The following is a 24089-nucleotide window of genomic DNA, read 5'->3' as shown; positions in this document are numbered from 1 at the left end:
CCTCTTGATCGCATACCTTTTCTATTTCCTTTTATTCTACTGAATTTCTGCAACGGTATTTCTGTAATGTTTAGCACAGGAAAGAGGGTGCTTTACCGAAGCGCTCTTAAAACTGTTATATGCACATCAATCACCTGCGAGTCTTACTAAAATGCAAGTTCTAGTGAGGATAGGCCTGAGATTCTGTACGTCTAAGATCTCAGATGCTGCTAGTCTATGGCTCACTCTTTTTTTTTTTTTTTTTTTTTTTTTGCGGTACGCGGGCCTCTCACTGTTGTGGCCTCTCCCGTTGCGGAGCACAGGCTCCGGACGCGCAGGCCTAGCGGCCATGGCTCACGGGCTTAGTTGCTCCGCGGCACGTGGGATCTTCCCGGACCAGGGCACGAACCCGTGTCTCCTGCATCGGCAGGCGGACTCTCAACCACTGCGCCACCAGGGAAGCCCTATGGCTCACTCTTTGAGCAGCAAGGTTCTAGAGCATGTTTGTAATAATCAAGGACATCTTGTGGGAGACCTTTGCAGACATGAACACTTACCCCAAACGATGATCAGTCTTTTCTGATCATGTGGAAAGGCAGTGTTTTAAATCACACATTAAACAAGTGATATTTTAAAAATATGAACGTTTTATTCTCTGGGCCTCCCTGCAAGGGATTCAGCTGTGTGAAAGACACCTCTGGAGTTGTCCATTGTAAAATTTGCATGGCCCCTTTGCCCAAAGGGCAAACTGAAGTTGCACTCTGCATAATATTTGACCAATATTTTCTAGTGTAGTAGGTGATTTAAAAATTATTATTTTTCTTTGGACATTGATAAGTTATTGGGAAGAGTATCTGGATAGCTCCAGAAAATATAGCAACCTATGGCTCACCTTCCATCATTTAACTTCCCCCTGCTAATTCCCACTGCCATGAAGCCATGACCAAACTGGTCTCTGTGGTAGGGTACTTGCTCCTTAGGCTCTGGTCCAAATATTGAAACAAGAAGAGATACTTTGGAAGAGTCATGTCTTATTTTTATGATCCAGAATTTGCTCCTTCTTAGTCTGAATCAGCCCTCTGCTTTTCCTTTGGGAGCCACCCCTGCCCCACTCTGTGTGGACTGGTGGGACATTTGTGGCCCCCTATCCTACCCCTCGCCTATGTGAGTGACCCAGGGTGGCCAATCAGAGTATACTGTCCGTTGGCAATGGTGATTTGTTCAAGGATGAACACATCACTCAAATAGAATAAACCAAGGTCAGCCCTGAGAGATGATTTATTTCCCCTTGGATAGAAACTCACTCTTTTATTCAGAAATCACAAGCAATAAAAATTATGAAAGCCTGGAGCTTCCTAGAACTCTCATCTTCAGCCATATGAAGAAACATTGCTAGATAAAGTAAAGGTAAATTAAATAAACAAATATATAAATATAAAATTAAAAAAAAAAAAGAAATCAAAGCCCGAGGTAACGGGGTAGAAATGACTTTATTAAAGACTCTGGATCCAGCCTTGCCTTCAGCCCAATCCCTGGATTTTTCTTTGTGGTGAGCTGGATTTCTGTCACGTTTCCAGAAGGGTCATGACTAACAACCTCCATTACTTCCCAATAGCACAGCTGATATTCAACTGGAAGATTTAAACAAGGTTTTGCTAAGGGTTCAAGAAGAACAGTAGGGAAATAAGCAAAGAGCAATAGCAAATTAGACAGTCTGGCTTACATCTCACAAGCCCCTCATATTTACCCTGCAATCAACTGCAGTTCCTTGACTAGGATCTACATCAGAGGAGAGCAGTCATCCCTCCATCAAAAAAACCCCAAAGAGCTTTCCAGAAACTAAACTTGAACTACCCCTGTGGCCTCATATCCTGCCCCAACCTACCTCTGCTCCATGCACCTAATTGTCCTGGATCACCTGCAAATCCTCCACACTCACTGAGAACTTCCAAACTCTGTCTCTCAGCTCATGTTGTTCCTTGACAAAGATTCTCTCCTTGACCAAACACTAGCCAGCCTTCTCTGAGCCCTTTCTTGACTAGGCTTCAACCTTGGCCTATAAAAACTTGAGCAAAACACTAACATAGTTTCTTACAGCCCAAGGTCACATCTCTAGGATGACCCTAGCCCCCATTAAGGTCTCTGCCTGAGAAAACTCAAGACTGTCAAAAGAATTTAGTTTGTTCAAGCCAACACCTGAAGAAAGGGCCCGTGTCTTCCAGTCCCTGTGGGAGGGTAGGAGCCTCACTCTGATAAGCTGATAAGAGTCAGTTGACAAACACTGTTGGGTTTCCCAAGGACCAACCCCTCCTCCCAGTGTTTTGTAATTCTCACTTCCCTGACACTACTGAGCCTCTGCTCACCCCCTTCTCTATTCCCTTATTCTCCCTTTAAAATGCCCAGTTTCCTCTGTACAAATAGGAATTGAGTTCAGTTCACACTGGACTCTTTTCTCTATTGCAATAGTATATCACTGATTAAAATCCGTCTTTAGCACATTAAATAGTGTCAATCTGGCTTTGTTTATCTATGACAACTTCATCCTGGAAATCTCTTCCTTCACCCACCCCTTTCCTAACTTGAAAATCCTACTCAGCCTTCAGGCACAGCTTAAAAATTTCACATCACATTCCCTAAGTCTCCAGCCTGTGTCTTTCTCTGTATTCCTACAGGATAGAGCTTGTATCTCATCTCAGCCCTTAATTACACTTCTGTGGGTTTTTGTTCGTTTGTTTGTTTTTTGTCTCCTTCACTGGTCAGTAAGCTCTTCGGAAGCAGGAACTATGTGTAATTATCTTTGGGTCCAAAAGCAAAGCATCAATATGTCTTTTTGTTGTTAGTGCTTGAATTGCTGCCTTAGAGCTGTTTTCCACAGATTTAAAACTAAGTAATTTGGCCAGATCGCTAGACCCTGCCTCTGGGCCTCTGATTTTAGTAGAAGTAGAAAATAATTTATACCTTAGTGTGTCAAGAAGTTATGATACCTCCCTTTCCAAAGCTGATTGTTTCCCCAATGATCTTCCTGTCTTTTTCTTTTTTACATTCCCTTAAAGTTTTATTATTCTATGAACTTTTTGTTAGAAAAATACTGTAACTCGTAAATCTATATGAATGTATTCTTTATATTCTTTTTAATTTATTTTTTGTTGGGGTAACATTGGTTTATAACATTATGTAAGTTTCATGTGTATAACATTATATTACTACTTCTACATATACTACACTCTGCTCACCGCAAAAAATTTAATTTCCATCCATCACCACACAGTTGATCTCCTTCACCGATTTTGCCCTCCTCCTACCTGTCCCTTCTTCTCTGGTCACTACTACTTTGTTCTCTGTATCTACATGTTTGTGTTTGTTTGGTTTAGTTTGTTCATTTATTTTGTTTGTTTCCTACATTCCACATATGAGTGAAATCATATGGCATTTGTCTTCCTTCATCTGACTTATTGCACTTGACATAACACCTTCAAGTTCCAGCCATGAAAGAAGATGAAATCTTGCCATTTGTAACAACACAGATGGACCAACGGTCTTTCAATAAAGGAAGGTTGTCTGAGAAGGCATATGTGGTAGCTGGGGTCTCTCTCTCATAGGCTGTGCTGCCCTAGAAGGCCCACTGTGTGGGGCTCAATGACATGGACAATTTTGTCCCATATCTGCCTAGCTCAGCTAAGCCCCTCCCATAAAACATATATATATATATATATATCCAAACTCAACACACACATACCTCATGTTATGTCATCACATCCCTCTGTGCCCCCTCATGTACACATCACACAACAAACACTTGCCATCCACACACAGATATTCACACACAATGTATTTTGTATACCCATAAACAGTGGGGGTGGACTAAATTGTGATATTTTTAAAACACATTTCAATAATTATAAAGAAGGATGTTGGACTACTCTAGTCAATGAGTTAATTTAAATAGAAACATTGAAGTAGAATGAAATCAGCAAATCTGCTTTTACAGCCTTAATTCCTTGTATTCCTTAATTCCACTCTTAATTCTTACTCTCCAGCCCACTTTGTCTCCTTTTTGTGCTTGAATTCTTCCACCTCTATTATTTTATTCACATTGTACTCAAATGGCTTCTTCAATTCCAAACTCCTAATAAACATATCCAATATTCAGGGCCCTGCCCCAAATACCCTACATTCAGAAATTTCAGGAACTGAATTCTTATGGTGTAAACTAAATACCTATTTAAATGATTCATGATGCTTTCATGTCACAGCTATTTGATTATGTCCTTGAGGTTGGGACCAAGCCTTGTATGTATACACTCAGTGCTTAATGCAGTACTGCACACAGTTGCTCAGGACATCTATAAGGACAAGCCATCTATGGGAGAGGAATGTGTGGCTCCCCCTCTACCATGGTGTGTAATTTACTGGCTCTTAGCCATAGGACTTTCCTCCTTCAGACACCCTCCCGGATAATAGGTTATTAAAGGCACAAACCCAAGATCATAAATTACTTACCCGAATCCCAGTAAATCTGTATTTCATAGGAAGCATGTTATTTTTGACAACAGGCCCAATTTCTTTGGAAATCACGTAGTAAGTAATAAGGGAGGTATCTTCCACAGAATCACATGATGTTTTCACATAGGGCTTTTGTCAATCCTCACTCAAGATCTAACACATTAGCCAATCAGATACCATAGTCTTGGTGGCTTCAGCCCTCACAACAGAAAGCTCATTTTCTGCCTCTCTTTTGGGGCTGGAATTTCCACTGCCCAGAATCCATTTGTCTTGAAGATTTCATTTTCAACATCAGTGTAGGAATTTTAAAAAATGTCATTTTAGCTCTGCACAAGATTAAGATAAATCAGGCTTTTTTTTTCCTCTGTGGGACTTCCTGGCCCTGGTGACCCTATAATGTTGCTGCGGGGGGAGGGCAGCTGTTAAAAGGTGCTGGGCTTCCCATGACTGAGGAATTTAGGACATTTAATGTGTCTAGGATACAAGCACATTGATGTCCAAAACCTAGAGATTTGTGCTAAGTCTAGGAGAGGGCATGGGCTTTCTGAATGGACCAATTGGTACCAACATTGTCAATAGTCCACTTAAGTCTGGGAGCAATTCACTGGACTCTGACACTGGAGTGAGTTTTATACAGTTTGTCTATGGAGAATGACTGCTAATTAATGCCAACTCCATAATCAGGAAAAAATTTTAATGTTCTTAATTTAATTTATTTTTAAATATCACAGACCTTTTATCCATTCATTCTTTGCTTTAACAAGTATTTACTGAACAGATACATGTGCCTGGGAGCTACAGATACATCACTCAAGCCTGCCTTCTCAATATGCAAGGTTCTGGGCAAATAATTTTCTAAATAAACATTTTAAGTCACCAATATCAGCATGTCAGCAGCATCTGGCAACATAATGTCATGCCATTCCATGAAAGAAATGCTATGCCGGCCAATGGGAGCTATTCCTTCCCAGACTCTCAGAAATCTAGAACAAGGGCCTGACCACATAGCCCCAGGATATCTCCATCTGCCCCAGTGGATTTGTTGGCCTGAACTGAACTTGTCTTTAGCACTGGAAGAGGACTTAGAAAATTTCCAGGAAGTCACTCCAAAGTACGAGGCTGCCTGATGCAAAAGCTGGGGCAGCACCCCCTGCCTGGGTTACCTGAGAATGGTGTTGACATTGGGGACTAAGTCGTGATTCCTGCTCTTAAGGAGATCTCCTATTGTGTGGAATGTTCTTCTGACTCTGCCTGTCATGCAATAAAATAAGTGCATTCGAGTGTTACAGATGCCACAGTAATGGCATATGTATGGCGCAGTGGAAAGTCAAAAGAATAAGTGGTTATAATTTGATCAAGCTAAAGAGAAATATATTTATGTGACTATAGAGTTGGGCATTTATAGTCTTGGGATATCCCCGAAAGATGATTTGGAAAATTGTTTTGTTTGATTTGTCATGCTTTTCAGATGTCTATAGAAACTTCAGCATTCCGAATTGACAATCTGAAACAGATCACACTGGTAATAGGATATTTGGATGTAGAAAAAGTTGCATTTGTATTACAGGTATGTCCACCACTTATTAGCTGTATGATTCTGGAGGAAGTAATTCCTCTAAGCTACAGTTTATTCATCTGTAAAATGGGAGTCATAATACTTATTTCACTGGGTTACTTTGAGGTTTAAATTACAGATTTATCTATAAAACCACGCTCATGGCATACAAGTTTATTTTTCTCTTGGAGCAAGAGTAATTGTGGAAAATATATGGAAAGGAAAATGCTTTTTAAAAGAAGATGATCATCTCAGTCTAGGATAGGAGCATTTCCTAGGAGCTTACTACTTGTAGGCACAGTCCCCAAAATGTTAGATTCTAGGCCCTGCAGTAAAGGTCAGGCAATACCAACCAGGATGGCTGGGCTTCCAGGCTGAGATATACATTCCCTAAAAACATATTGGGATATAAATGTCTATCTGAGCCTCCAGACTTCCTCAGAGCCTTAGTCAGTTCAGGCTGTGTTATAGACTGAATATTTGTGTCCTACTCCCAAAATTTACACATTAAAATCCTAACCCCCAAAGTGATGGTATTAGGAGTTGGGGCTTTGGGAGATAATTAGGTTATAAGGATGGAGCCCTCATGACCAAATTAGTGCCCTTATAAGAAGAGACACAAGAGCTTGCTCTTTCTCTTTGCTCTCTGCCATGTGAGAAGACAACTAAAAGATGGCCATCTAAAACCAGGAAGTGAGTTCTCGCCAGACACTGAATCTGCTGGCACCTTGACCTTAAACTTCTCAGCATCCAAAAAATATGATAAATTAATGTTTGTTGTTTAAGGCACCCAGCCTTCCGTAATTTGTTATAGCAATCTGAACTAAAACCTCATAATCTCATCTAATCCCAGTTACTTCTCAAATGTCCCACCTCCTAACACCATCACACTGGGGGTTAGGGCTTCAACATATGGATTGGGGGAGGAGGACAGAAACATTCAGTCTATAGCATTCAGTTTCTAAATGCAGACTCAGACCCACAGGAATGACGGTTCTTGGGAAACAATGAGGCTGGAGGAAAGCTGGGCCCGTTAGACTTTTTCAGGTGTCTGCAAAGTTTCCTCAGTGTCTGCCTCTGCTTGTGGAGAAGGCTCTGCTTCCCCACTGAGTAGAATGCTCAAAGCCTCGGTCCATCCGGACTAGCCTCGTCACCTTACCTGCGGCCATCCCCAGCTCTTGGAGCACAGCACAGACTGAGCTTCAGGAGGGGTGGGGGGTGAGGGCTGGGAACTACAGATGATAAAGATCGGAGTCAAGGCCCTGGGTGGGAGCTGAAGTTCAGAGGAGGAGCGGAAGGCACAGACCAAAACCATCAAGATTGGAAAAGAGACTGTGTTTGGGGAACAGGGAAGATGCAAATCTGGCTCAAACCAAGCATGCTCAGGGGGGACTGGAGGGACGCTGGGAGACTTAAGGAATGCAGGAGGTCTCTGGAGATAACATCCCCAGACCAGAGCTTGCCTCAAGGTCCCACTCTTCCCAGGAGCAGCAGAGAAGTCAGGGAGAAGCCGTCTTTTTAGCACTTCTTGATTTTACATTGGGAAGCCTGAGAACAAAGCACTAGGAAATTAAGAGAAATGTTCTGCACACTTGTATAGAAGGCACCACTGTTTTGGAATAGACACATTCCGTTATAATAAGTCTTCACAGAGAAACAGATGGAAGGAGATAAGTATCAGGCTCTGGCCTCCAACTCTGTCAGCCAAGAGAGAAGGAAATTTGAGATGTTAGTTACGGAGGCTTCCTCAAATCCAGGCTGGCACCAAGATTTTGTGGTTGAGTTACTTCCCCTTTTATCAGAGACCCTTCATTTCCTAGGATGCAAATATTTTGGAAGAGAAAACCCCTTTAAAGGAAAAGAAAGGAAACTATCATTTTATTGAATGGCTCTGCCAGACTTATTTGCATTTAGTGTTCATAAAAACCTTGAGTCAGGGATTATTACCATCTCTGTTTTTATAAGAAACAGTCTCAGCACTGAAAGGACTCAGCTTGTATCTCACAACTTTATAAGGGCCTGGCTTAGAGTCGCCGAGCACCTGGATTCACGTCTAGCACTTGTACAATATAACCTTTCAGGCTGGAGGCTCACTCTCTCCAAGTAGAAAAACACAGTAGCAAGAAATGGAGAAAGGATATAAATCTGTAGATAAAGCCTCAAGCTGGACCAGATCATTTCAAAGCCCATGACCATAATCAAGTCTGGTGTAAAGTCAGCAGATGTGGTGAGTGCCAGGGCCCACAGGAGGGGACCTCAGATCCTTCCCCTGTCACTCAGCCTCCTCGGAAGTAACTTTCGTGTCTTAATAGCCAAATACATGGTCAAGCTTGATTTTCAACAAAGTAAAAGCTCTGAGGAATGGCTGGACTCCAATTCCTTTATGATGTCTTTGTGCTCTAAATCTCCGTGGCCCCTACATATAATTCAACACGTGTCTGTGTGTGTGCATCTGTGTGTGTTGAGAGGTGTGAGACAGATGGGTTCAAATACAGCAAAAATTCTTCCACACAATGATGATGGACAATGAGACCTGATGGGTCCAACTACATTCTCTACTACAATATAAAGCTTCACATTCAGAATATGGCATTGAAAGAACACTGAATTTGGAAGAATGAATGAATAAATGCTGATAAAGACAAGCATGAAAGAAGACACTTATGAATTCCTAGGACTATCAAGTAGCATGAGGCCCACTGAGTTTGTTGCTCATGCTTACACTGTAATATGAAGAGGTGATGGCTGGAGCTCTGTTAGCCATTTTGCATCACGAGGATAAAGGCCGCACCTGGGTACTGTTGAGAAATCTTTGGGATGAAGTCTGGTTCCTACAGGATCATGGTACTATAAGTTCAGCCCCGGGCTGCTATAGACTCTCCTCCCACCCACCACCCACCTTCCAACTAGGTTCAATGCAGGCCCATCTAGCGCTTGCCTTCCATCTGACCCATCACACTCAATCAAAATTATTTGTTGACTTGCCTTGTTAGCTCACCCAGCTGCGCACGCCCAGAAGGCCGGGACCCCCAAGGCTAGACACCCCGCGGGTCTAGCAAGGTGCCTGCTACCTAATAACGTTTGTTGAACACGTGAGTCAGTGAGTGAATAACTGGTGGAGTTAATGAAAGTTCTGTTATGAGAACAGTAAGGGGGCAATAACACGAGAGATATTCTAGCTGTTAGAATCCTGTGGGTGCCGACAGCTGCAAAGGACAGAGCAGTCTGGGCGCATTTGGGGCCAAATTCATGTGTTAAGGGGCCTTCTATGTTCCAGCCAGATCCCTCCCCTCCAGCCCTGTGAATACACAGCAGGGATGGATGATGACACTGACTCACTTGGAATGTGAGGCGTAGGGGAGGCCCGTGAGGGGCTGAGGGCTAGCGATTGATGAGAAGACATCTGCCTCAGCTGTTGCCTGTTCCACGTGCTTCCCGCCTCTCCTGTCCTGGGGCTGCTCCATCCCAACCTCCATCTTGCCCTCTCTGGCCAAGACCAACGGTCTCCTAGGCACCCTCCTTCCTTCTCACCTCTGCAAGTCCTGGGTGAGAGTCTATTTGTGCCTTCTTTCCATGCAGCCAAGTCCCCGAGGCCTTAGTCGGCCTGCGAGGGTGTTGTTTATCCCCTCATCTATCTCCCAGTTCAGGACACAGTCTATCAAGTGAAACACGATGGCGTAGAGGTTGCTGCTGTAGACAGTGTGTTTTCTTTCTTTCACACCTCCTTCCCCTTAACCTCTGGTCTCTTTGGCCTTTTCCTCCAAATTTCTTGCCATAGACCTCTCATCATGTGTCTTTCTTTCCCCGGCCCCTCCCTGAGGGTTCTGAGCTGTGAATGCATCTCTGGTGGAATGACTGTGCATCCCTTCCTTTTGTTATGACAACTGAGAGGAGTACCCTTCTTTCTCCTTCTGAGTTATGTGACTCCAGAGACTTCTAAACATTTCTGAGGCTCAGTGTACTAATTCATAAAATGGGATTGCAAAGGCTGCCTTTAGAGCAGGCTGATTGTGAGTGATGTTGTGTAGAGAAAGTAGATTGAAAGGTCTTAGTAACGGTACGTCATGCTAAGAAGGTAGCGAAGATATTTTCACTATTTACAGCTCCAGAAAAGAAGAGGCAGAGAAGGCTGAGGTACACAGAAGCCTGCTCTCTACCGCTCACCACTATAGACGCTACTTCCATCCCTTCTCCCTTCTCTCCTTCCATGCCCTTTCCTGTTTGTCTATTCCTTTCCATTTCTAGCCATCTTACAGGTGTTCTATGAGCTTGGCCACTGCATGCTCTCCATTGGGTGCATTGCACTCTCCTCCTCTCTTCCACGAGCTGGGCTGCCTGCAGTGACAGGTGAGATCCAGAGACCAGGGACAGACACCCACCCACCCCCACTCCCTCAGGTGGTGACCCTGAGGGCTAATGTCCCTCTGGGGTGGAAGCCAATCAGAGGCAGCAGAATGAACTGCTGACCTCAAAATTCTTCTAGCTGCAATGATTTGATCACTCTATATTTTTTCCTTAACAATTCTTCGATCCTTCTTTTTCTCCCTTCCTTGGGTGGTTCACAGAGGAGTCTCCTGACCTGTACACCCAACAGGATTGAGGAAATGAGCAGATGCTCCACCAAGTGGTGCCCTCTGGGCCCCTGTGCTTTGTCCAGTCCGGGCTCCAGCACAGCGTGGACTTGGAAAACTTTTCTGAATGGCAGACTCTGTGACCCATGGACCATTGGGGTAAAGTGATATCAACAGATGACAGAGTTGGGGGTAAGTGGGCAGGGGACAAACCTCTACTGGGAGCCCAGCTGGCTGTCAGTCATGCTATTTCTCTTTCCCAGCGTGGCTCTAGCTTTCCAGAATAGCCAAGTACTCCCTGTTACCCGGATAGGCCACACGCTTGGGAACATCATCCAACATTGCCCTTCAAGGCCATTCAAATTAGGACAAAGCTTCGTCTACAACATCCCTGTCCTCGCTTTTCCACCAATAAAACGGTAACCTCTGACTGAAAACACATCCAGGATTTTCTGAAGCCAAGTACCAGGGCATCTCTTTTCTGTGGTTCCTGGAATCCAAGTCCTCTGCCATCTCAGACTGAAGAGGGTGCAGGTGGGGAAGAAGAGCTCTTGGATAGGGAATTCCCTGGCTTTTAGTCGCTAAAATTCTAACAGTCTGCCTTTATTCTGGACGTCTTTTTTCCTGTTTGGTACATTGCGAAGTCCTCAAGGTATTTCCTTCAGATAAATTATGAAAAAAATTCACTTCGCAAATGTTAACAACTGGATATTGAATCCTTAGTGTGTTTGAAAACAAATGTTTTAAATCAAGGCTTTCAATGGATAATGGTTTGTAGACTCACCTTTTCCCCACTTGCCTTTCACAAAAGCATCTTCGATTTCCTATGAAAAGTTGGGAAGGTAAACATCAGCACATTCATTCAATCTCCCTTTGGCTCACCAGGCCTTGTTTCTAGAAATATCTTTGATGTCCTCTGACTACTCTGCTGTCTTTCGATTTCCCTAACCTGACATCTTTCCCAAATGTTCCCTCCTAGCCATCTCAGTTTACAGAATCATATTTTCAACTTGTCTCTACCAGTATTGTAACTCCTCTTCTGAGAGTTTTTCCCGATAGTTCGGGTAAGATGAGGATGAAGACGGTGATGGTATGGGGGTGAGGAGAGGGGGGCGTCAGAGAAGAAAATTTGAATTTTGTCCTTTTGAAATTCTGCCTTCAACTAAGGAGCACCCGTGAACCTGTTCATTCAGCTGGCAGGCTCACTCACTACTACATAAATTTACACGACTCATACGTAACTCTATGAGTTGCTATATGTTGGATACTTACGCAGCCTCCAGATTTTTCCTCAATACCCTCCTTCTCTTCCTCCATTTATCTTTTCAGAAAGTAGAGGCTTCTTACATTCCTGGTAGGAGCGGTTCTGTCTTCTATGCCACTTCTGGAAGTCAACTTTCCTCTCAGATCCTCATCTGTAAGTTGAAGGGTTGTATATGATGGTGTCCGAAGTCCCTTGTATAAACTTGTGAAAGATTAATTGAGATTGTTACAGATTGACTGAGCTGATGTCAGGGGGTGCCAAGGAGAAATGAAGATCTAACAGACCTGTGCTTTAGAGTCATGGATGGTTTGGGGGAAGAAACATTAAAGAACAGAGAAAGAGGGTTAGAAATATAAGCCAAGCATTAAGATTACTTCTCAAGATGTTGTCCCTCCATTTCTCATTGCTCTTGATGGTGTCCTTGGAATCCAGGATGGTGTGGCCTGTGTTCACTGACGTAAATTGTACAGTGTGAGTGACTACAGCACCACTACTGGGAGTCATCACGTATCTTGACAGCAGCCCTTGTTGATGGTCATGTGACAATTCTATTGGAATTTAGTATCCATGGCTTTTGAGGATCTGGCCTCTCTGAAGAGGATAAAGAATTAATCAGTAAGTGGCACGGTACCAGCTTTGCAATGTGAGCAAATGTCCACCTGGATATAGGGAAAAAATACATTCCCCTCTGCTAATAACATCCTGCCCTCATTCAAGCAACGTTTGGATTGAAGAACTCCAAAGCAAGTCTCTAGATACCCTAAGTCTGCCGTCAGCCTTACCCATTGGTCTGGAATCCTCCCATGTTCATGTTAGATCTGCTGTAGACTCGTGACAAAAGAGGCAAACATTGACCTTTCTATGCTAGGTCTCTAGCTACAGGTGGCTATGGATGGAGTAGGGGCTGCAGTCTGTGTTATTGGGCACGTTTGTATCCTAGGCATAAGCCAACATCTCCACACTATCCTATGACTTTCGGGTGGCATAGAGTCACAGATTTGCTGTCTTCTATGAATCTGAACATTGAAAATATTTACATTTAGGGTATGGCAAATATAGGACCATATTTTAATCATTTCTGTACCCCACGGTGACAAGCACAGAACTTTGCAGGAGGCAAGAACTTTGCAGGAAATCATGTGTTAGTTTCGATGATGAGGATGACTGATAATGATCTTGGTAAAGCTAAATGATACAAAATAGCAAGATGTTTTTCAAATGGATTCTACAAATAGAAAGTTATGTGAAGCTAACTATCTTGCTGTATTTGAACCTTAGAACCATGTTAGTTAGAGAATAAAACGTTTCAATGCCAGAGTATGAGCCTTATGGAGAGTGGAGACTGTTTATTCATCTCCGCATTTCCAGGCCTTATCACAGGCCCTGGCAAGAAATATAAGCTTAATCTTATTTTCTAACACTTACTTGGTGCACAAAAAATTTATTAAGCGTTCATTGCAAAGCAGCGGGGCTGCCACTTGTATGACCAAAAAGACTGCAATGTGCAAGATAAGGGACTGCTATTATATAACACAACGCGAACAGTGTCCGCTGAGTGGACACTGTTTAACCGTATCTCGGTGTCCTTGAGAAGCGGTAAGAGTCAAGTTTCTACTCTCTCGCAACCTGCAGTTTTATGAAGAAAGATAAACAATAAACCCATTAACAAATAAATAAATAATATAAATTCGTGTAATGAAAAGTTCTCCAAAGAAAAAGTAAAGAAAATAGGATGGTGGCATTAATAGCAATGGATGCTGAGGAAGAGGCTATTTAGCTATGAGAGTCGGGAAAGGTCTCTCTTGAGGAGGGAAACTTAGAGTTGAGACCCAAATGATTAGACAGAGGCAAGGCTACATTAGTTAGTTGCATCCTTACATCACCCCTGTTAGGTAGATATTAGTCCCATTTTATATGGGAAGAGATCAAAATCCAGAGAGAAGTTTATCTAAGGCCACACAGCTAGCTAGTAAGTGGCCCAACAAGTATTTGTTCCAGATAGTTTCAACTCCAAAATCTTTGTGTATACACGTATGACACTGTCTCTTGTAGAGATGAAAGTGAATGGAACAAGAATCTTATGCACCTATAGTCAGTTACCAGGTAACTGGTACCAGCTACATACTGGGTTCTTGGATACAGTTTTGTGAGATGTCTACGACGAAATTCTTAACAATATTGATGCATGTCCCCAAATTGTCTTGGGCAATTAAGCCCAAAGAAAGTGACGATTTTAAGAAAAATGAACAGTCCCAGAGTGCACTCTGCCACCAGGAATCTACAGGACCTCGGGTAAATCACTTTTTCTATTTGAACTTCAGTTTCTGTATCTAAAGGTAAATCTGATAATTTCCCAGCTTACTTCTGGACAATTGTAAGACTCTAAAGTGATAACAAATGTGATAGTGTTTTGAAAAAATGTAAATATAAGTAATTTTGACTGTATTCTTTTGGCAATCATTAAGGAAATACAAAATATCAGACTTCATATTCTTTTTCTTACCAAAGCCAAGATTTTATGGGGTAGAAGTTGAAAAATGTCAGAAACATATCAACATAGCAAGGTCTACTTTCCAAATCTATGCCGTCCAAGTAACTTTTCAATTTAATTTTCATGCCCAAGAAACACTTGCCTTGGGCTTCCCTGGTGGCGCAGTGGTTGAGAGTCCACCTGCCGATGCAGGGGACACGGGTTTGTGCCCTGGTCCGGGAAGATCCCACATGCCTGCCGCGGAGCGGCTGGGCCCGGCCATGGCCGCTGAGCCTGCGCGTCTGGAACCTGTGCCCTGTGCTCCGCAACGGGAGAGGCCACAGCATTGAGATGCCCGCGTAGAAAAAAAAAAAAAAAGAAAGAAAGAAACACTTGCCTTAATTATCCAAGTTGTTATTTGGTTGTAAGCAGCTGAATTCCTTCCATAAATTTCCCATTTATTGTCCTAGTATAGATCTGTTATGAGTCTTGACTTGGAGATAAGTATCTTACCTCCATTAAGGTATTTGCCCTAGAAGAGAGTTTTGTATTGGATCTATTGCTGAGACCTTGGTATTTCCTTTTCATATGCTTCTCCCCCAGAACTTCCTGCTGTAAAAGCCACTCCACTTTTTCATGTTCCTTAGTAAATATTATTAATGATACAAATCACAACAACCCTACTCTTCCATGTTCATAATACTTGTGCAGCATAAGATCTGCCTTCCCACATACCTTTTTCATTAATCTTTACCACAAGTCGATGGTGTTGGATTTAATCCTCATTTTAAAGATAATGAAAAGCAGCTCAGAGAGGTTAAGATGTGGTTAGGGTAGCACAGCCAAGATGGGTGGCACATGGCCTCAGACCCAAGGCTCTCCTATTGTCTGAGCCCTGCATGCAACCCCCGCACACAACAATGTTGAAAGAGCTTGGGCCTCACTGGATTTTAAACAGGCATTATTACATTAATATCTTTAAGTATCTTAATTAGGTCTTACAGGAAGGAAAATAATTATTTGGTCACCAAAACAACCCAAGGATTCCAACTTGAAAGAGTGAGTCTGTTTCAGATCACCAGATAGGGTGGTGGCTCTGTTTGGCCAGAAAACTTCAACATAAACGATGAGCCATGTGTAGCAGGGGTGCTCCCCTGAAGCCCCTGGCCTGGGAGGAAATGGGACTGTATGTGGTATGTGGACCCAACACCTACAGCAAACACTCCCACGGCCACCAGTGTTGGATTCAATTAAACATTAAATTCATCATCTTTAGCAAGGAAGGAGAACAGCAAACAGTTGCTCTCTCATGGCTAAACACCCCTTGGATTTGCTGGCCTTTGATTTATTGGAAGAAACCTGCTGGGAAGAACATACTGTGTAGCTGATTAATGTCAGCTTCTGTCATCAGTTTCCACTTAGATTCTTGGCCAGCCCTGACATCTCCTCCCTGAAGGATCCAGAAGAATTTGAGGGCTGATCCAAGAGCTTTACTGGCATGGGATTTGCAGAATGTGGTGTTTGCAAAATAAGGAAGATGAATGGAAGTGGAATCCCATGTTCTCCACTGGACTTGTTTCTTTAATTCATTTCTCCAGAGGCCCCGCTCCATGCCAGGACCACACCAGCAAGGGGACCGGGGAAAGTGTGTTCCCAGGCTCCAGTACAGATGTCTTGCATTTCCTGTACTGCTTTATGTGCTGCCTCCTCAGAGCTTGTCAAACTGGGAAGGGGTCCGAGGAGGAATGCAGTGCACATTCGCCATTGGAACCTCACTGGGACACTTGGACAAAGCCTGTGGGTGTGTGGGCACATGAGGAACAGGTCTCGCCAGCTGCCCAGCCAAGGCCAGGTCAGGCACACACGTGACTTAGGTTTTACAGGGTCCCACAGCACAGTTTGTTTGTTTGTTTGTTTTTTTCTCAATGATAAACTGTGATTCAATGGCATTAAAGCAAGCAGAATTTTCTGTATTTTTTTTTTCTGTTGGAGGAAAAGCCCACTGTTTTAATTCTTATAAATAAGGCTACCCTATTTATAAGAGGTTTAGGGCTACTCTAAACCCTCTCCTTTCTGAACTCATTCCCATGTGCAGGAAAAAAAAAAAAAAGAGAGAGAGAAAAGAAAGATTCCGACTGAGAAGTAAAAATGTGTTCTGGTTATCTATTCGTGTTTAACAAATCATCACAAAACCTAGTAGCATAAAATAACAACACTCATTTTATTGTATCTCACAGTTTTCAAAGGTCAGGAATCTGGGGAGAGATGGGCTAGACAGTTCTGGCGGGGAAAGCAGGGCATGAACCAAAGCCAGGGGGGGTTTGCTGGAGCATCTCTGTCTGTTTCTGTCTCTGTCTCTCTCTCCCTTTCTCTCTCTGTTCCTTACTCCTTTCTTCCCTCCCTCTCCTTCTCCATATAATCTCAGGACCTTTCAATGTGGTCTCTCCACGTGGGCTCATCTGGGCTTCCTTAGAGCACAGCAGCCTCTGTAAAGTCAAAGTGCTTACATGGTGACCGAGGGCTTCAAGAGTAAGTATTCTAGTGAATCCGATCATGCTTTTCGTAAGCTGATATTTGAAGATGCACGAAGGATTTTTAAGATTTTGAAAAGCTTAGGGTTACTTCCTTATCTTTTTACCAATCAGTCATAAAGATCATATAAAAGATGGGATCAAATTACTTCCATGTTCTTCATCACATCTATTCGTCTAGAATTCTATGGGGTACTATTGCTAAGGGTCTCATCCTTAAAAGTAAGACAACAATAATAATGTTGTTGATGCTTACTGAAGTGTCAGGTGTTCTTCTATATACTTTTCATGCAGTAAATAATTTAATTATTGCATATATGCTAGAGGTAGGTACTATTTTTTCCCCTGTACAGATGAGAAAGTAAAGGTATGGAAGGGTTGAGCAACGTGCCAAAAGGCATACGGTTGGTAGGTGGCTGAGCGAGGATTTGAGCCAGGCAGTCTGATTCAAGAGGTCATCCTCTTAAGCTTTATACTAACCTGCGTCCCCCAAAGAGAGCAGAGTCCAGTGGCTTCCCACTGAAGTCACAGAGAATTTTCTGCGTATTTGTTCTCTGCATGTGTAAGGGACGAGACCCCTGAGACAAGCATCTGTCAGTCTTCCTGCCGAAGCAGCATGTGGCAGACCTTGAAGAGGACCACAGGTAAAGGCTAGGAGTGAGCTCGGCGTTAGGAAAAGCTTCCTGTTGGAGGGAGGAGCCTAAATGGGGTCTTGGAACAGATAGAAGTTAGATCACCGGAAAGATGGAGTTGACATTCTCAATGGTGGGAGGAATTTGCTTTGCCTCACAGCTAATAATATTGCTAGTTCCAGCCCTAAAAGAAGAGGTTCCTCTTTTAGCGTGACCGCATTGGCTTTCTTTGGGGGCTGCCCATTAGGTGATCCCCTTGGAGAAGAACAGAAGACAGGGCTTCTCCTTAGGGAGCCTTACAGGTGACTCAGGGAGGAGGGGGGTCTGGCAAGAAGTTCTGTAGAACTTCTAGAACCCTGTAGAACTCCCTAGAACCCGTGAGATCCGGCTTTCCCTGGGAAGAGTGGTCATGGCAGCAGGGAAAAACAAAAAAAGACAAGGCAAGAGAATTAGCTGCCATGCCACTAATCCTCTGTCCTCATCCACAGAAGCCCCTCTTTGCCCAATTCAGAACCCAGTTCCGGTTTGGAGACAAGAGTGTGGACGGGGGTTGTAATAACAGAGGCAGGATGCAAAAGGATCTCCCACGATCGCAGATCCACAGTATCCTCCAGCTGCCTTGAGGTGTTCCGTAAACTCCTGGGGGTGGGGGGGTGCCCGCCTTAATCACTAATGAGCCCTCAGCAAGCGAGGTGAAATCCATGGTCAGTAAATAGTCGCTAGATAAGCCAATGAGTGAATGGATTCACCAACAGATGAATATGTGAATTCGTATTGGTGTTCTTGGAAAACCAACAATAGGATTCCCGAGCACTGAGGATGGAATGAGGTGGTCCTTCCCACCTACCTAAAAGGCAGAGAGTCTGAGGTGAGAAAGAGTCCTGTGTCCAGAGACCTGGCTTTCTCCCGGGTGGTACAATTCATACTACCCCGAAGAGGCATTGAAGAAGTTGCGTTGGGACACTTAAAAGACCAACCAATGTAAAATTTAACACGCTTAATTCTTCAACTTCTTTTCTCAGCTACACAGACCCCATGTGAATCTATTTTGTGGTAAGCTGAACTTGAGAATTATCACAGGCATACAGCTGCAGATGCTTATATTTGAAGCATTCTTACATGTCACCAAGAGCAACTGAATGTGATGTTATCGTTGCCAGCAGGTGGCTTAATTTGAATGAACCAATAAACAGAAAGCTCATTTTCCTTGTGATAAACTGCTGTCTTGTTATATCATAGTATTTACTGCAAGAAAGGATTTCCCCCAAATGAGGTGAGCTGCGATCTCCTGTTGAGAAAATTAAAGCAAACTTTGGCCATCTTGAATAACTACCCAAAGTGCAGTGAGATCCTGGATAAGAAACTAATTTGCTCCAACCATCTGTAAATAATATATATTTTGGTGAGTTAGGGAAATTAGAAAATTTGAATGTGTTCTGGATGTCAGATTTACTGAAAGTTTAGCAAAATGAAAAAAGGGAAATAATTACCAGGAAAAAACAAAATAAAACACTTCCAAAACAGAATATATAGTGTAAACAGCAGAATCTTGTTTTTATGAATATAATATAGTTAATGTAATATTAAGTAATAATAATAAATACATATACTTAATAAATATGCCGTATGTATATAACATAATAAAATATATCAGGGTATCTACATATAAAATGTATACATATAATGTTATACACAGGTTACAAATTTATTATTGTTGATGGTAGAGCTCTCTAGAGGGATAGAAATGTAAAGATTCTATTTGGTTATTTTATCTACCTCACCGACTGGGGAGTCTACCCATCTGTACACACCTTCATGCCCCAGGATGCAGTCAGGTCTCCTTACGCTTTGACTGTGCCAGCAATAACATTATGCCATGGTCCACTCTATACCCCCAGGCAGAAAACCCCTTCCTTGTTTTTTCTACCATCCCATTCAAGGCCCGTGAAGCCTTCCTAGATCCTCCTCCCTGTTAACCCCTGCACTGTTCCTGGGTCTCTTTGTCAAGCTTCTTCCTGCCCACATTTCACTCTGTCTAACAGGTTGCTTTCAGAACCCTGGTATGGCTGGGAGAAAGCGGTGTGAATCAGGATAGCCGGGTTGAAAGTCAAAACTGTGCTTCCACTTACCAGTTGGATTTTAGGGAAGCTGTATAGTCTCTACAGACTCCACAGATTCCAAATAATGACAATGATACTAATTTGACCCAATTTATGCAGTCGTTGCAAGAAAATGGATGCACAAAGTGTTTCGAGGTGCTAATGGATCATGTGCGCACATGTGAGAGATGATCACTGCAAAATGCTGACTGACAGCTGCAAGTGTGTTCAGACTTACCTGGCGGACTTTGAACAAGCCACTCTGCCTCTGCACCTCAGTTTCTGACTTAGAACCCAGGTTCTTAGCCTGGGATCCTCAGGGGGGCTTCAGAAGAGCCCCGATGCCCCTGGCGTTGTACGCAGAATTGTGCCTGTTAATCTCTTTTTATGTGTTGAGCCTTCCTAGTTTTCACCAGATTTTTAAACAAATCTGAGCCCCAAAGGAAAGCTGAGAAACCCGAGCCAAATGCTAATGAAGATTTTTATCTGGGCCTGACAGTTCGTCTCTCTAAGAACTTTAGTCCAACACGTTCTTGTCAAAGGTACAGCAGTACATTTTGCAAGACCAGAAAGGGACCATCACAGATGAGGAAACTGCATCCTGGAAGGGTGAGGTTAGGTGCCAGATGCGAGGAGCTGGCAGATGACTGACTCTGGAAGCCTGCCAGGGACCCAGGGAGATGGGTAATCACAGAGGCACAGATCATTTCCTCCTTAGACTTTAAAATCAGGGTGGGGTGGTCAATAGCAAATCCTGAGAAACAGCCTGCCTTGTAAATAAAAGGCATTTAGCTTTTAGGAAATCTTGACTTGGATGGTAATTTCGTAATTTTCTACTGTGCTAGAAGTCAAGGACTCAGAGACACATAAACTTTTGAAGCGTCTCCACACTAATGAAGAGACAACCTTACCATCAACTGATGACAAATCGGTGAGAATTTAGAGGACCCAGAGTCAGATTTGGCCGGATATTCTAGTGGGTACTCAGGTGTTGGACTGCATGGGTTGGATGAAGGCCCACCGATGCCTTTGGAATATCATCAAGGCATGTAGCATCCATGAGAGCAGGCTCCCTGCTGAGTAGTTGGGCGACATGATCTTATTTAATTCTTACAACGTTCGTGCAAAGTAGGCTATAATCCTTACTTAAAGTTGAGGAATCGGTGGCTCAGAAATGTAGAGGATCCGCTTTTGGTTACAAAGACATAGAAACGTTTCCACGTGGCTTCACTTCTACAGGTCCAGTGCCTCCTTGTCCTCTTTTCTTGTCCATCCCAGCTCACCCCCTGCTGCTCAGCAAGACTGTCCAGGACTTCCTTCCAGGTGCAGTCCACACTTTCTACAATTGGACTGCAGCCCTCATGTGTACCCCCTCACCTGTTCCTCTCCGCCTCATAACCAGGGCTACGCTTGCCCGGACTAATGGTCATTTGCTTTGCTCAACAGCGCTCCGTCTCCACTCTCCACCACCTCCAACTTGTCAGATGCTACTCAGCCTCCAGGACCAGCTTCAAGCACTCCTGTTACAAAGGGCGCCAGAGCCCTGCAGAGAGCCTCAGCAAGCAGCCCTCCCTCCCCAGGCCCTCCTGAGATGACAGGGAGGGACAGGCCAGGGCTGCAGACCCGTGTCCCCGTGCTGCCTCGGGGACTCACTGGGTGTGCAGGCTGAGCCAGCTCAGCGGCCTCCGACAGAAGTTCACTGAACCACAAGGGAACCGTGAGCAGCAGCAAAGATGTCCAAATCCGTGGCAGAGATAAGAAGGGAACCAAGAGGTGCTGGGGTGCTGACCCCCAGTGCGGGGCTCTGTCCGCTTCCCTCCCCGGAAGCCTCTGACCATCACAGGGGAAGTGAGAACAAAGGGCAAGAAGCACACGTCCTTACTTGGGGCAGATTCTGGGGACAAGATCAGTTTCTGTTGTTAATTACCCGTCTTGCTCACTAGCGCTGGGACAATGTTTTGTCCAGGTTTACTCAAATTGCTGTGAAAAGCATGTGGAATGCCTTAAATGCTCTTTAAGTCCTAGGGTGGAGGTGACGCTAGGCACAGCCAGGACTGGAGCGGAGCCTCCCTGCTCTCTGCAGAGGCTGGCTGTCTTGCAGCAGCCAAGCAGGCAGCAGGGAGGCTCTCAAAGGGCACGGCTGAGAAGGGTTCCGGGCTCTCTAGCAATCCTACACTTTAACCCTTTGTTCTGCTGCTTGGAAGTGGGCTTCAATTTCCCTAGATCTCCAAACTGGGGTATGGAATTGAGTTGGACAGATTATAAATCCTGCAACATTCTTCTAACCCGGAATGGAGACTCTGAGAAATAATGAGTTCATTCTTTTGGCATCAACCTCCAAATGGCCAATTTTCTCATTAAAACCAGAGAAAGGACAATTTTAAAGAGATTATTTCCCCTAAAGATACTAATCTGCAATTTGATACTACAATATCATTTCTTAAAGCCAGTGGTTAGAACAGCCGCTCAGAGAAGTTATTAATTTCCTTCAGTGGGCTGTGATCAGGAACTCACTGACCAGAACGTCATTATTTTTTAAGACATACATTATGCATAGAGGTATTGCCTAGAAACTCAAGTGCATTGTAAGTGGTAGTGCTTAACTACGGACCATGTTGAAGAGGAGTGACTTAGTGGAGTGAGATTTTATTGTGTTGCAGAAACACATGGAAATTGATCAGAGGCGAGTCTGAGACACACTTAGTAAAATGCATATTGCATCTGAGGTCAAGTATTAGTGTGGTCACTTCCTCAGCTGACTCTGCTCTATTAAAACTGGAAAATAATAGATATGAGCATTAGGGTCACTTTGAGAGTCTACAGCCTACTAATTACCTCAAGAGAAGAAGCTTCCTGGTTTTTCTTTCCATGAGGCAAAGTATCTCAGCCTTGGCACTCCTTTTTTTTTTTCATTAATCAAAGTTTTAATTCAGCTTCTTGATAGACATCAAAAGACATAAATTACTCAGTTAGAATTATATAATACAACTAATATGAAGTGGGTAGCTTTATTTTAAACATATAAAATTATTTAATATATTTCTTTTTTAAACCTCTCTTTCTAATTGAATTATAGCTGATTTACAATGTTGTGTTAGTTTCAAGTGTACAGCAAAGTGATTCAGTTATACATAAACATATATTCTTTTTCAGCTTCTTTCTATTATAGGTTATTACAAGATATTGAATATAGTTCCCTGTACATTACAGTAGGTCCTTGTTGTTTATGTGTTTTGTATACATTGGTGTATATCTGTTAATCCCAAACTCCTAATTTATCTGCCCGCCCCCCCCCCGTTTGCCCTTTGGTAACCATAAGTTTGTTTTCCTTTTTTAAAACATCTTTGTTAGAGTATAATTGCTTTACAATGGTGTGTTAGTTTCTGCTTTATAACAAAGTGAGTTATACATATATATATATGTCCCCGTATCTCTTCCCTCTTGCGTCTCCCTCCCTCCCACCCTCCGTCTCCCAGCCCTCTAGGTGGTCACAAAGCACCGAGCTGATCTCCCTGTGCTATGCGGCTGCTTCCCACTAGCTATCTGTTTTACGTTTGGTAGTGTATATATGTCCATGCCACTCTCTCACTTGGTCACAGCTTACCCTTCCCCCTCCCCGTATACTCAAGTCCATTCTCTAATAGGTCTGCATCTTTATTCCCGTCCTGCCCCTAGGTTTTTCTCACCATTCTTTTTTCATTTTTTAGATTCCATATATATGTGTTAGCATACGATATTTGTTTTTCTCTTTCTGACTTACTTCACTCTGTATGACAGCCTCTAGGTCCTTCCACCTCACTACAACATAAGTTTGTTTTCTATGTCAGAGCCTATTTCTGTTTTGTAAACAAGTTCATTTGTACCTTTTTAAAAAAAGTCCACGTATAAGTGACATCATAGGATATTTGTCTTTCTCTGTCTGACTTACTTCCCTTAGTATGATCATCACTATGTCCATCCATGTTGCTGCAAATGGCTTTATTTCATTCTTTTTTATGGCTGAGTAGTATTCCATTGTATATATGTACCATATCTTCTTTACCCATTCATCTGTTGATGGACACTTAGGTTGCTTCCATTTCTTGGCTATTGTAAATAGCGCTGCTATGACCATTGGTGTGCATGTATCCCTGGCGCTGTTGATATTTGGATCCAGATAATTCTTTGTTGTGGAGATTGTCCATTGTGAGATGTGTGGCAGCATCCCTGACCCTATCCACCAGATGACAGTAGCACTCTTCAGTTGTGCCAAATAAAAATGTCTTCAGAACTTTCTGGTCAAATATTCCCTGAGGGTTAGTGGGTAGGAAAAATTGGTCCCTAGTTGAGAACTGTTGCAGGAAGGGAGAGCTGTACCTGTTTAACTGAAGGTCCTTCTGGAGTCAGGAGATAGACGTCATGACCTTCCACCTGTGTTCCAGCTCTAACATCCCAAAATTAATCTAAAGTAAATGTATTTCATTGTTTATTCATTTGAGTTCCAAG

This window comes from Kogia breviceps, chromosome 11 (genome assembly GCF_026419965.1).
Source record: "Kogia breviceps isolate mKogBre1 chromosome 11, mKogBre1 haplotype 1, whole genome shotgun sequence".
NCBI lineage: Eukaryota > Metazoa > Chordata > Mammalia > Artiodactyla > Physeteridae > Kogia > Kogia breviceps.
The sequence above is the reverse complement of the archived record's forward strand: the minus strand, read 5'-3'. Positions refer to the sequence as shown.